The 13,906-nt window shown below is 39.2% G+C and overlaps 1 protein-coding gene across 1 annotated transcript in view; it reads right to left on the bottom strand.

The window, feature by feature from the left end:
• The window catches only part of LOC121364611 (ankyrin repeat and KH domain-containing protein 1-like), a 99,410-nt gene that overhangs the window by 69,578 nt on the left and 15,926 nt on the right, over positions 1–13,906 (bottom strand). The window lies entirely within an intron of this gene.

Genomic DNA, 13,906 nt, shown 5'->3' with positions numbered 1-13,906 from the left:
TTTTGAATGTATTTTAAATATTTACATGCTTATTGTATGCTGATTTCTCAGGCTAAAGTACTCAAGGCAAAAGCCACATATTGAGTAGTGCTCTTCAGGTAAAGAAATTAGGAAATACTAATAATTCATTCTAGTGCACTCATCTTCTAAAATTCACACACTTTTAAAAACTTTCATATGAAGTGTTGTTAAAAAAAACTAATTCACACTAAGCTAAACAACATTAGAATTACAAGAAAAGTCTACTTGTACTATAAGGAAAATAATGTGAGAGTACAGCCTGAGCAATGCCATTTGGGATTTTTGGTGGGTTTTTTTTTTTTTTTTTGGAGAAAAGCATTATCCAGAATGCTTCTCCATTTTTCAGGAGGTAATTCCAACACTACTATTCCCAGGCACGGAACTATTTTATATGGTAGGGATTATTTTAGCTTTTTCTAAAACACTAAAAAAACTACATTGAGGCTTTCAGTCATTCCAAGCCAAGCACACATCTTTGGAATCACTACCACTGAAAATCACAGTTATGGTCGATTTCAGCTCAGCTCCAGAGCAATGAAAACTCACTGTACCTCCACCAGCCCTGGTGTATCTGCACTTCACTCAAGAAAATATACTTTTATATACAGGTGATAGAAATTTTCACTACAAAACTATTTTCCTGTCTTACCAAGTGCATGGCACAAACAGAACTCACTGGCTGCAATTTTTATTTTTCTTCTTCTCAATCAGTATTTGGACATGCTAAATAAAATTCATTTAGCATGAAATTAAGAGCTACAACTTGAGGGTTTAAAAAAAAATTATTAACTAGCATTTTACAATATTTCATGTGTCACCATCACAGTTCCCCATAGACTTCAAGGGCAGCTGAGTTCTCAATTGCTACAAATTATATTCCTGACAGTAAACTGTGATGCTCAAAAATTATATTTTCAGTGCAATCTGAAAAATCATGTTCAGATCATCTGCTAAGCATTTTCTGGCAAAAGCAGAAATTTATTATCTTGGACTGTATTTCATGGTCCTTATCTCAAAATATCTCTTCTTCACAAATCCACTCTCTTAAACATAATAGGAAATCACCCATAATATTCACAATTGAAAGGGAATGCCTGAAAAAAATAAACCCTGAAAGGCCATTCCAACATACACACACCCTGGGAGAAATCTTCTAATTCCAGCTCCCATTTTTCACTTACTTGACACTACAAACTCTTAATATCACACTTGCATTTACATCTATTTCAATGCACTTGTGGGAACAGGAGCCAGCAACCTCCACCACATTCTCTCCTCTTTCCAGCATGGCAGCTGTAGCAGGGAGATTTTCCTTTTCCAGAATCAAAAGCCAGGAAGTACTTCTCCAGCTACAGTTAGTTCTTACTGTTATTTCAGTAACATTTTGATGGCAAGGGTTCCTTTTTGAGATCATCTCCTTTTTACATCAGTGTGCTTAAATATCTCACACTCTGAAAGCTAATTTTAAATGCCACACAAACACAAATCCTTGATTAACTAGTCGATATTCATTAACATTTCTTTTGAGAAATTAGATTCATTAAGTATCAATTTATAAATTTAGATTTCAATTTAGTCTCACATCACCTCAAAAAGGGTTACCTAATCAGGGAATTCACTACCTCAGCCACCAACTTCCATTTTCAGTAAAGCTTGGAAGCCCAATAAGCAAATTCAGCAATGAAAAACATCTTTATATAGACTTACAGATGTTTCAAGAAAAATCCCAATCTTCCCAAATAGTCTGAAATTTAATCTAATTTCTCTCCACCAACCCAATCCACCCCATTTCTTTACTTTCAGAATGTAAGGAAGAATAGAGGTATTGGACAGTCATGGAATACCACACACGTTTTTAGCTTAGAACACTGAAATAAAAGATTGGTTTAAACCTTGTAGCAAAGATTTGTTAACATATGAGAGGTCAAATAGGACAGAATAATACCAGAACAATTATCCACATAACTACCTTCTCAATAATACCAGAAAAATTATCCACATAACTACCTTCTCAATCATACCAGAAAAATAATCCACATAGCTACCTTCTCAAAACTCCTCACAACTACCTTCTCAATAATACCAGAAAAATTATCCACATAACTACCTTCTCAAAACTCCTCATCTTATTTAAAATCCTGACCATGCCAGACTTTGCTACAGCAGAACTCTCAAACTTCCTTCAGTTTGATTTTTTCCATGCTTTCATTAGGCATTCATTTTTTCCCAGGTATGAACACTAAAGTACCTTTTCTAAAGCTAAAATAAAACAAGATTTTTTTGTGCCAATGGAACATTTGGTCACTTCCAGAAGGATGACTTTGTGCTCCTCCTCTCCCCATGTTTCCCCCACTGCCCGCACACTGGGGAAAAGAAGAGGGAGTTTCCTCTCAGGACAACAAGATAAGTCTGACCAAAAGGTCTTTCTAGGCAGAAAACTAAGAGGAGAGATAACCACGCAGGAACAGCAGATTACTGCTGGACTAGGACAGCAAACAGCCACTAAACTATCTCACCCACCTCACACACCTTCCTGTCACTCACTCACAATGTTTGTTCCAAATGTTTGTTCCCTAATCCAGGAGCTTTATAAAGAAATTTAACCTTTCATTTTTTAAAGATTTTGTTTCTATTAAATCTCTATCAAAGAAGCATTTGCCTTCCTACAAGGCAACAAGATCCCAGATGCAACCCTCAACACTGCTGACCCCTTACAGGAACCACAACTTCCAGACACACTCATCACATATGTGCACAAATTCTTGCTGATCACTCAACCAAATGCACTTTGGTCCCATATATATTGCATGTAGTTTATATGGAAGCATGATGAGTTACTCGGCTGTCATGATTACAGATGTACTTCAGCAGCAGCAAACAGCTTTTCCACCCATCTCACTGAGGGTGACCATCGGGGAGGAACTCTGACTCCTGGGTTACCTTGTGTTTTAAAGCAGCAACTGCAATCAGGACAGAAGCAATGTTACAGTGAAAACAACTGCCAGTTCTGTCTGAGAATAACTATTTCTACCAGCTTCCCTAAATTGTTGGGGTTTGTTCTGGTTTGGTTTTTATTTTTTTTAATGGAAAAAGCACTCTTACCCATTGGCAACTAAGACCTTCTTCCCAAATTGCTTTTGATTGCAAGAAAATAGAAGATTTGAGAAAAATATTTAAAACACAGTACTAACATTAATTCAAATTATAAAGGAAAAGAATGGGATTAAACAGTGGTTTATCTATGTAACTCCGAAAAACCTGAATTTGTTTTGGTGCTTTGCTGGGATTAAACAGGAGTTACACTGGATATCACAGTTAAATAGGAGCTTAGCACTCATTTAAAAATTTTTTTGAATGACCAAGTCAGGGATTTTTTTTCCCAACCTTAACACAGATAAAAGCCAGCAATACACACCCAGAATCATTTGCCACAGCAGCAAAACCACAGCAAGCTACTTGGGTCAATGCCTTTTCCCTTTCTGTCCTCCCTCGTTATCTCCTCCTCCCACAAACCCTCCACACCTTCCCCAGGGCTGTAGCACCAGAGAGTATTCAACTCCATTTTATACTTATAGACTTAAAACAAACGCTCTTCTGGTTGTATCCCGCTTGCCAGCCTTGCTGTGATTAGCTAAGGGAAAACTTCAGCCACGGGCGGAATTGTTCGCCTGCCTTTGTTTGGCTTTGAACTGGACACAGTTAAACAGCAGCGTCAGCACATCTCCCGAGCCAGGCAGTCACCTGCTCCCAGCCTGCCCAGCAGAGCGTGAGCACACATCCCAGTGCGCCCCAGAGCACATCCCAGAGCACCCCAGCATATCTCAGTGCACCCAAGAGCATCCCAGTGCACCCCAGCATATCCCAGTGCACCCCAGCCCATACCAGTGCATCCCAGTGCACCCCAGAGCACCCCAGCGCCAGGCATGGGGAGCTGCTGTCACCCACCCAGTGTGCCCCCAGAGCACATCCCAGAGCACCCCAGCGCCGGGCATGGGGAGCTGCTGTCACCCACCCAGTGTGCCCAGTCAGAACCACAGGAACCCTGCTCAAATTCCAAGCTTTGGACATCAGCTCAGACACTCCTCTATGTCAAGGAAGAGAAGGAAGACTCTGGTTGCTTCTGGGTGCTTATATGTAGTAGTTTTAAACCCCTAAGTCACTCTTGGGGAATTTATTTTAAGCTAAGATTGCAGTGCATACATATTTACCCATACAACTACAAAGGTGGTGTCCTGGTTTTCATGGGACGCATTTACAGAAGTGATGCAAACTTGCAAGCGATGCAACTAGATAAATGATCCAGAAGCAGAAATTATGACCTCCGTAAAGAAAGCTACAATTTTTTTGCTTTGTTCCATCAAATATGGAAAAATGTACCATTTATTTAATTATTTTACAGAAAAATATCACAGCTAATGGTTGGTAATTATTCTTCATTTCCTGGTTTTTCCTTTCATGGCTTATCAGAGAGAAATGTTTCCTCATTTCAAGTCTGACAATTGCTTGGCTCCAGGAATCTGAATGATACATGTCAAAGAGCTAAGACTGCTACTGAAACAAGGGAAGGATGAATGTAGAAATGGGACTGTCCACTGTGGGAGGGTAGGGAGCAAAGAAAAGCCTCGCATACTCCCGAGAAATATCAAGAGAAGAAAAAAATATTCACGCTGAGAAATGGGCACAAAATTCCTATTCTTGACTTTTCAGCTCAGTATTCCATGTCTCATCCTCTTTAGGGCTTGTGTTCCCTGTAAACAAGTTACTTTAGAGACACTCCCACCTATTTAGTGGGACAAGGGGAAGACAGTAGAATTACTTTGTGCTTTTTGAGTAACCTAAAGGAAGGGAAAGTATCACACCCCTGTGGAGACTGACTCCAGGATATGACCCCCTCCACAACAGAGATGCAGGAAGGCAAGAACTCAAACAACCTCTGAGTGCTATTTTTAGACAAACAGCCCACTTGAACTCTTCTCAAAGTTTCTGGCAGTCATTGGCAAACTGAGCCCCAATGGGCAGTAATTACCTTCCTGAATCAAAAAGCAACTCTCAGTACAGTACTACCCAGTGACTATCTGGGAAAAAGACATTTGAAAATACTACTACATTCTCAAGCAAAGATCTAAGAGCAAATTGAGTGCCAGTAACATCACGGAGCTAACTCAGAAGCACAGATTTTTAGCCCCCAGTTTACACTAATTATGTATGGCAAAGCCAGCCAAAATACTGAGTGTTTTCAGAGTGATCAAGTGCACCACTTGTTTAAAAAACAATCACCACTCTAATGGTCCACAGCACAGACTAGTGTATAAATTCATGTCTCAAACTGAACATTTGCGAAACTCTTCATGAAACCCTCTCCTCTGTCTGAAATGATCCACAGCCTTTCAGTACTGCCATCATTACACACAAACTGCTTAACAAAAGATCCTGAAAGTAAAACCTTCGAGAATGCCACAGTAGATTGGAGTACCAAACTACCAAAAATCAGGACACTACCGTCTTCAGAAAGAAAACACAGAATTTATTTTACCATGACCCAACTTGAAGAAAGAACACACCTATCTAATGCCAACACCTCTCTACAAGAACATCCCAAGGGAGGTCATCCCATCTATTTATTTTTTGCAGCATCCTCTTGCAGTTTTAAAAACAAAAAGGAAGAGACGCATTTTCTCCCAGCTCCATCTCTGAAGCTCTGGAGCTTCAGATGGGATATTTTGTCCATCACAGGTCACAGAATCCAATATGTGGCACCACACAGAGCAACATCTACTGAGCTTCTTCAGAGCACAGTGCAGAGAAAAACTGTAACAAGCAGGAATCCAGTGGAGGGAGTTGTTTCCAATAGTGAGTATGGAAAAGTCCAGCCACTTAATGTTATACCATAGCAAACTTCCTTCACTATTTCCTTCAGGTCTTTGCTCTTACTCTGTGTAAAGACTAGAATAAAGTTGTTCTACCTCTTGCCATGCCTCTGCTGCTGGGGAGGATCAGGTACTGGGTGCTTTTGCTGTGAGTGAAGGCTGATAGCCAAAAGCACAGCCACAGTGCAGGTTTATCCTTTTTTCATTAGCAAATCCTCCTACTTTTCCTCCAGAGACTTCCAAAACATGCTGCTTCCTTGGTTTTGGCAATACTAGACAAAGCCAGTTGGAAGTCAGACCAGGTTGGTTAGAACATTCTTGCTTGCTGTGGTCTTCCTCTTGCTACTCAAAAGACAACTAATTCTTTGAAAGCAAGGACACAATTTTAGCCTTTATAATGATTTTGAGTTGAGAAGTTTTTTTTTAAAGGACATATTCAAACACGAGTGTCAGGAAAAAAATATATACACACACATACAAAGGAATAGTCAACTGCACACACAGGAATAATCAAATGCACAAGCATGGAATAATTTGTTATAGCTCTTCAGAAAAGTAGTGGTAGATTTAAAGACAAATTCAACTTGCAAATCAAAGGCAAAAGGCAGACAACAAATGGAGATGTATAAACAAAACACAGCTTGCAGGACAGATGAAATAACACTCCTCTCTCCATGCATCAGTAGAGCTCAGCTTCAGTAACACGACCCATTTGGGGCAAAAACTTAGGAAGAACAGAGATCATGTACAGAGACTCCAGAGGAGGACAAGAGCAGATTAAAGTCTAAAGAACATGAGTTAAGGGCAGAAAAAGGTTAGATGTTATTTAGAAGGAAAAAAAAAAAAGATAAAAACCCCCTGAGGGTGATATCAGTCTGCAAATCAGCTCTAAGGATGGCTGCACTGGAACACTGAACAGGAGATGCATTAAACAAGCAGTCAAAGCCACTAAAAACCACTAACTGCTTTACTCCATCTTTCTTCCTCCCCTCACAAAGCTCTTCCAAAGGAAGCAGCAGTGTTTCCTTCACCCCTGAGTTACATATTTCAGTACATAACACTCAGGACTGGCAGTCCAAAAAACCTTCTCATCCCAAGGACTGCAGTGGGCTTGGCATGCTCTGGAGCTTCCAGCACTGGAGATTGTCTGTCTAACCAGTTCCTAAAGCCACCTGTCAGGAATGGAACAAGCACAGCTGAATTTGCCTGGGGAGAAGGCAGAGAAGAAGATAAAACTGAATCCACAGAGACTTTTTTCAGACAAATTTTTAAAAAACTTTTAAGAAGCTGTGCAGAATTTCAGAGAAAGGTGATGCCAAAATGACAAGTCAACAATTCTTGGTTTGGAAGCAAGTTTTACTACACAGTGGGAAAAGTCCCTGAAGATCTGCACAGTGCATTTTGCTCCCATTGCAACTATTTTCCTGATTAATACAACCAGGATAATTTTATGCAATGCAATAATTTTTTTATCATATCCTAGTGTGTATTGAATCTTCAAGTATTTAAATAATTCATATTCACAAATAATGTAACCTGCCTTTTTGTGCAAGATGTTTAATGTACTACAGCTCATTTTAAATTTAGAGATTTAAGTTCTTAGCTTTCAAAGTAAGGTCTGTAAAACAGCACAAAATAACAGCAGGAAACTAAGATGCTCATACCCCACTGTAAAAAAGTCACTTGTTTCCATAAGCAGAATCAAAGATAAGTGGCAGTATATTTCACATATTTTGTTTTTCATTAATCTGGTGAAAACCAGCTTGACTTTCTACAAATAAGCAGAACTTAATAATTTGTGCTATGCATATACTATATTACCACTTGTTTTCTTAGAAACTTGCTTATAATTACCTCCTAAATATACAGCAGTAACATTTTGTCAAAGTTGAGCAAACAATTTAAAAAACCAACCAATTCATGTGTTATACTGCAAAGTACTGACTCAGTAAATCTGTTATTTCCGACACTTTAAAAGACCCCAAATATTTGCTAGGATTATAGAACTGCCAGAAGAGTTGCAGACAGATGTGTTACAGCCCACCCCAAGAGGCTGTCCCCAGACCCAGAACATGACCCAGGCTGTTTTGGCAGCAAAGAGCCCTGCTCCAATGCCATGACTCCTCACAGGACACTTCCCTCCGCTCCAGGAGGTGTGGCTCCACATCCACACTACCGACCTGACTTACCAGTTAGGCCAGTATGGAGTAAGTGGCTGGCACTGGTTACTACTAACACGCTTGAATATTAAGCTACAGAATATTTTTTGAAAAATTCCAAAAAGGGAAATCTGAAAAACTGATCCAGATCCGATCATCTGCACACCCCAAAGCATCCAGCCAATATTCAAACTCCCTTTTGAGCACTTCTAAAGTCTGATTTTATCATGATGTGCTAAGGAAACTACACGACTGACAAATGCAGACAACAATAAAAAAAGCAAACATGGATTTCAAGTCAGTGTAATTGAGGTTTTTTTAATAAACTACTAAGACTGTTCTTGGAGAAGATACAAGCAAGAGATTGAGGCTTCTACCTCCTTCTCCTTCCTCACTCTCTCCTGACACATTTCAGGAGAAGAGTCATGCTCTGGTGAACTCAAACTTCCAAGAGCAGTAAGTGCTTCATTTCCCACAGCTCCCATCTCGGCTCCCCTCCCTCCCAGCATCCCAAGGACAGCACCACACCACAGGCACCCTGAGAGGAGGCAGGGACATGGACCAAAGGGAACAACTGCACAGGTACATCCCATCTCAATTCAGGCACTACACAGGACTGGCAATAAAGCACTGCTGCTTTTCTCCTGCCCAAACTCTCCCTACATTTCTTTTGGCTGAAGCTACTCCAAGTACTAATATAAGAAGAAGTTCTGAAATCAATACTGAATGGAAAAAAAATTTCAATCAGCAATAATATGTTTCCCACATTGGAACAAGAGAGTAAAGGGTGTTTAATCTTACAGAAGAATTCAGCTTGCATGAAAAATAAAATACAGCACAAGGAAAATAGAAAGGAGAAGCTGAGTTAATAAAAACTATATCCAGAACTGAAAAAAATCTTGTTAAAAGGAGGATTGCATAAATTATTTATGGTTCAATAATGAAGAACTTACTGATTACTTATGACTACCTCTGACATACATACACAAGTATATATAAATATGTAGGCAACTTGAGAAATTGAGGAGAACCCTGGCTAATTTTCCTAGTTCACCAAATAAAACTGGTAAGTTTTTGTCTTGTCTTTTCCCACTCCCCATCCCCTCTGAAGAAAAGTTAAAATCATCTTCGCCAACGAACTCCAGAAGTAAAACTTTCAGAGCTGGTAAGGTAACTTAGCCACCTGATAGCTAAAGGCAGCAATTTAAGTGTTATGACAACGAGACCGTTCTTCACAGCAAAATCCATCTGGAGAACAGCTAAAAAATATGAAACTGATACATTTAACACACTGTCAAAGCATGGAAGTTAATTTGACTAAGAGCAGGATTAGACTAGACTTTTCCTAATCTAAAAGCCTACTAGCACAGAAAAAATATTTAAATCATGCAAAATCTCAGAGAGATATAATATTAATAATTCAATTACATGCACTCAATTGAGTTTATTCAACTTACTCAAAAGCACAACAAATCTCTGTGTTTCACATACCATATATTTCTTCCCACTCTGAATCTTTAGATGGTGAAGAAAGAAAATGAGTAAGTCATTGTAATGTGCCAATATCTCAAAAGGCAGAACTTTCCAGTGAACAAGACAGTGGTGATTGCAGTGGCAGGGCTGCTTTGATCTCCAAAGAAACACCTACAATGGGGCCTGCTCAAACTGTCCTAGTGAAAACTGTTTCCCTTATTTGGTCTATATACTGTGCACATATAGCACCAAGTATTTAGATCAGATCAAATTAGGGTGAAAAGTCTTTCTTGGTTTACAATCAGTCACAATAACTGGACTCAGGTAAGATTTTGGCCGTGTTGAAGGAGGCTAAACACACTTCAAATTTGATATTGCAACATTTTTACCATAAAGTTACATCTTTGCTCAAATTCCAGCAACCCTATTTGACTCCCTCTGCAAAAAGACCCTGCTTCTCTTTCTTTATTTCATAACACCAATACAGATCTAGATATGCATTTGCTGTATTCCACAAGCACAGAAGTGCAACCAATAAAATGACAAACATTAATCTGTTTCCTGCAGATTCCCATTTCTATAGTTTCAAGTGGAGCTTAGAAAACCCTTCAGACATTAAGTTTCTAATGCCCACCTTCATTTAAATCACAGCTTAGTTCTCATCAGCCCTAAGAAAAGAAACACCAAGTTCACACATGAATCTTATTCATCATAAATATGAATCAAAGAAGATGATCAAAGAATTTCTCTAGCCCAGTCTCTGTCACTTTCTGAGGATTCCCTCAGATGCAGGATGAAAGCAAGCTGCGCCTCTCTGGTACTGTTCTTTTAGACCACAGCTCACTCCCTGGTAACCCCTGTTGTTAGTGAATAATGGATGGGTTAGATCACATCACAAAAAGAGAAAAAAAAACCCCCACAAAACAAAAAAAAAAAAAAAAAAACCAAAACAAAAAAAACCCCAAAACAAACAAAAAAAAAGCAGGTTTGGTCAATAGGCTGGCAAGTGAGTAAACAGAAATATACATATACAGAGGAAAGCACTAAATTCCACAATTGCTGAATCTACTCTAATTTTCAGTTTATCCTAAAGCAGGTAGATTTCATCTGGGCTCATTCATATTATGATCTGTGTTCTGTATTTCCACTAAGCAGGTGATCACTTCCACTTTTTGCCTTTCCCAGCTCCGAAATACACAACCTATTCCCCCCCGCCACCACCCTTCCAGCTTTTCCAAAGAGCAATATCAGGCCCTCATGCCTGAACGAGCTATTGAAATTCACAGGTATAAACAGACACATTATTACAACTCAATTTCTCTTTCACCATTTACACTACAATTAATCCCTCAAAGTCTCAAAAACACCAACCCATTTGTGAGGGTCTCCAACCACCTTTAATACTGTATTTCATCAGAAAATATGGATAAGTCTGCTCTGTGTTTAAACATAAGAATGGACTATTCACATGTTTCATTAAACAAACCTTTGGCTCAACATTCTCCCTCTCAAAATATTTTCCTCACAAGCCTCTTTGCAAACAATGGTGGGAGTCCTGAAGAACTCACTGCTTACAGAACTACTCCCTGTGTAGATACAGGAACATCATGTCCCCTAAAAGCAGCTGAAGTTTCTTTACCACTTGCTTCTGCATCTTTTTTGTTTGATGCTTCATTGTCAAAGTGTTTCAACATTCAAATTGAGAAGGAACACACTTAAAATCTCTGCTGGAAGGGACTCAGGCACTCAAGCTATTTCCTCAAGTCAAAAAGCAGTTCAGCAACACTCTATGTCACTTCCCAGAAAACTCAGCCAAACCATGCTGAAACTCTATCAACAGGGTATTTTAACTGCAGGGATTAACATTTTGACATTTCACAACTTTCTGTAGAAATCTGTGCTTTCAGTGCAGAATACACCAAATGGGCATCCAGGATTTTTATTTGGCCATGTGCCTGAACCAACACCTTTCTCTATCCTCAAAAACAACCTGCAGAAAGAGACTGCACAACACAAGAGAGTCATTTCACCTTCCTGATGCAAGTTGGGAACAGAAAATGAAACGGGTTTAACCTGTCGGAATTTTCCCACCTTGCTCTTTCACCAACACATGTTGAGGACCCACAAAGAACTCAACAAGAAGAACAAGAGCTCTCAATACTCCACCTATTCATTTCCAGTAGCAAAGAGCTCTCATCTCCAGCTGTCAAACTCTGCCCCTAAAAAGGGCATTTAATGCTTTCTTTCTAAAGATCCACACAAGAATCATGACTCCTCAGAGCTGAAATATTATTTTAAGAAATCAAGAGTACCCTAATTAACAGTGGAGCGAAATGTTTCTAGTGCAGAACAGGACTTCACTCTCAGAATACTAATAATCTGTTTAATTACAGCTTGAAAAATGGAAACCTACTCCAAGCAGGATGGTTCTCATTCCATAGGTTATTTTACCTATAAATCCCTTCTCTGCTAATAGGAGTTAAACTGAAGGAAGATATACAAGGCTCGTTTGTTTAGGTTAAAACTTGCCAAACAACATGATTCAGTTGTTTTAATTTATCTTCAGTTTCTGAAAGTGGAAACAACTGATATTTACAAAGGTCTCTTGGTCTTCAGATTGTAGAACTATTTTTTGTGAAATAATACAAACACTGACAGTTGTTTAAAGGTAGTTGTTCATTAATAAAGTGCCTGTTCTTTCACAGAATAAAGTATGGTTGTCTAAACTGAAGTTAATCAGGCAGGTTTCTAGAGAAAAACAAGAAATCTGTGTTTGTGTGCACATGGATATGTACATGTGTGTATTGCTGCTGTGCCAAGGGGGGTGAGACACAACGCTCTTGCTAGAAATTTGGCTTAAGGCTCTCACCTTCAACATCCACAATCCTTGAAACAGAATAAGCAAGTCAAACAAGCAAGTGAAAAATATCCAGCACTCTCATGGTGGGTAAATACAACCTACAGAAACATCTTCAAGCAGTTCAAATAACCTCTGGCTTCTTGTGCAGCAGCTCTCAAATCAAGACAGCTACTTACAAACAAAACACAGCTCCTAAAATCACACAGTACACAATAGTTGAAAACCACTTCTGCACAAGTACTTTGAAAAACAATATCCCACGTGGCTGCAGTTGCTAGAACTTACCTTCCAGAACTAATAAACAACATGTCCATGTGAGATCGGAGCATTAAAGGATTCAAGAAGAATGAACAAAACTAGTTTTGCAAGTCGTACTCATTAAGATCCTAATGACACATCCACAAACCTGGCATGTGGGAAACCCTAAGAAATCCAAGATACTGAACACAAGATTGATTTTCTTCTAGGTTGTCAGGTGGAATTAAGCCTCTCAAAGCAGGATTATCACAAACAAGGCCAAGCTACACGTGAAAACTACAGACAAGGCTTTAAATGTGTTTGAGCCATAGTTCCACCATCTCTTTTCCCAAGCTATTCTTAATGCTGAGGACTGAACTGTGACTGAAAGAACAGCAGAAATCACTTGCTTTTGCCAAACTGCCAAAGAATACAAAGGCACAACACTAGGCTGCCATGATGGAAGCCCAGAAGCTCAATTAGGGTTAAAAAAAGTATTTTCAGGCAAACCAGGCAGGTAAATCCAGTGAAGATATTAGAACATCTCCTAAAACCACTAACCTCTTTTTCAATCACTGTCAAATTACTGCTTTTATTAATGAACTACCAGATTCACAGCATCTTCTTTAGGTTAGCCTGATATTTTTAGTATTCCAATCCACAGTGGGACATACAAGTACAGCTTAACTAGAGAACTTTCCCCAGAGTATTTTCACTCTTTTGATCTCACACATTCATCAAGTGGCATTAATTTTGTCCAGTCTTTCTAGAAAGGGAGATGAAGTCCTCAAACAAAGGCACTCCTTTTTTTATTGGCTCTTCTTTCCAGATTCCTTCCACTCTGCTCATGTACTTGGGAAAACCAACACATGGAAACCTCAGCCAAAAAGCAAATTATCTAATCCTGGGGACAAATACCAAACACTGCTTAGAAATCTGAGTACAGCATTCTCACAGGTGCTACAAGCAGCAAAGGTACCTCCTGGATATGTCAAATACTGTGAGATCCCTGTGAGCGCTGCAGCCCCAGCCACCAGCAATTTATAAAGCCAGAAATAGGATTTGGGACACAGTAGCCACCAGGTACATGAGAGGAACTGATTTGCATTTTTAAAAGTGCTTAAAAAGGAAGCAAATTATTCAAATTCCCTTAGTGCATATAGTATCCCAGGAACAGCCTGTCTTCCCCACAAAACAAAGTCTGGTCCTCAAGAGTTACAGAAGATAGGCTGCTGCAACTTCCTGCTGACAAAAGCTGTGCTGTGTTCTAAGTTGGGGTTTTTTCAAAT

This window comes from Pyrgilauda ruficollis, unplaced genomic scaffold, assembly GCF_017590135.1.
Source record: "Pyrgilauda ruficollis isolate IOZ18807 unplaced genomic scaffold, ASM1759013v1 scaffold86, whole genome shotgun sequence".
Lineage (NCBI taxonomy): Eukaryota > Metazoa > Chordata > Aves > Passeriformes > Passeridae > Pyrgilauda > Pyrgilauda ruficollis.
The sequence above is the reverse complement of the archived record's forward strand: the minus strand, read 5'-3'. Positions and strand labels throughout refer to the sequence as shown.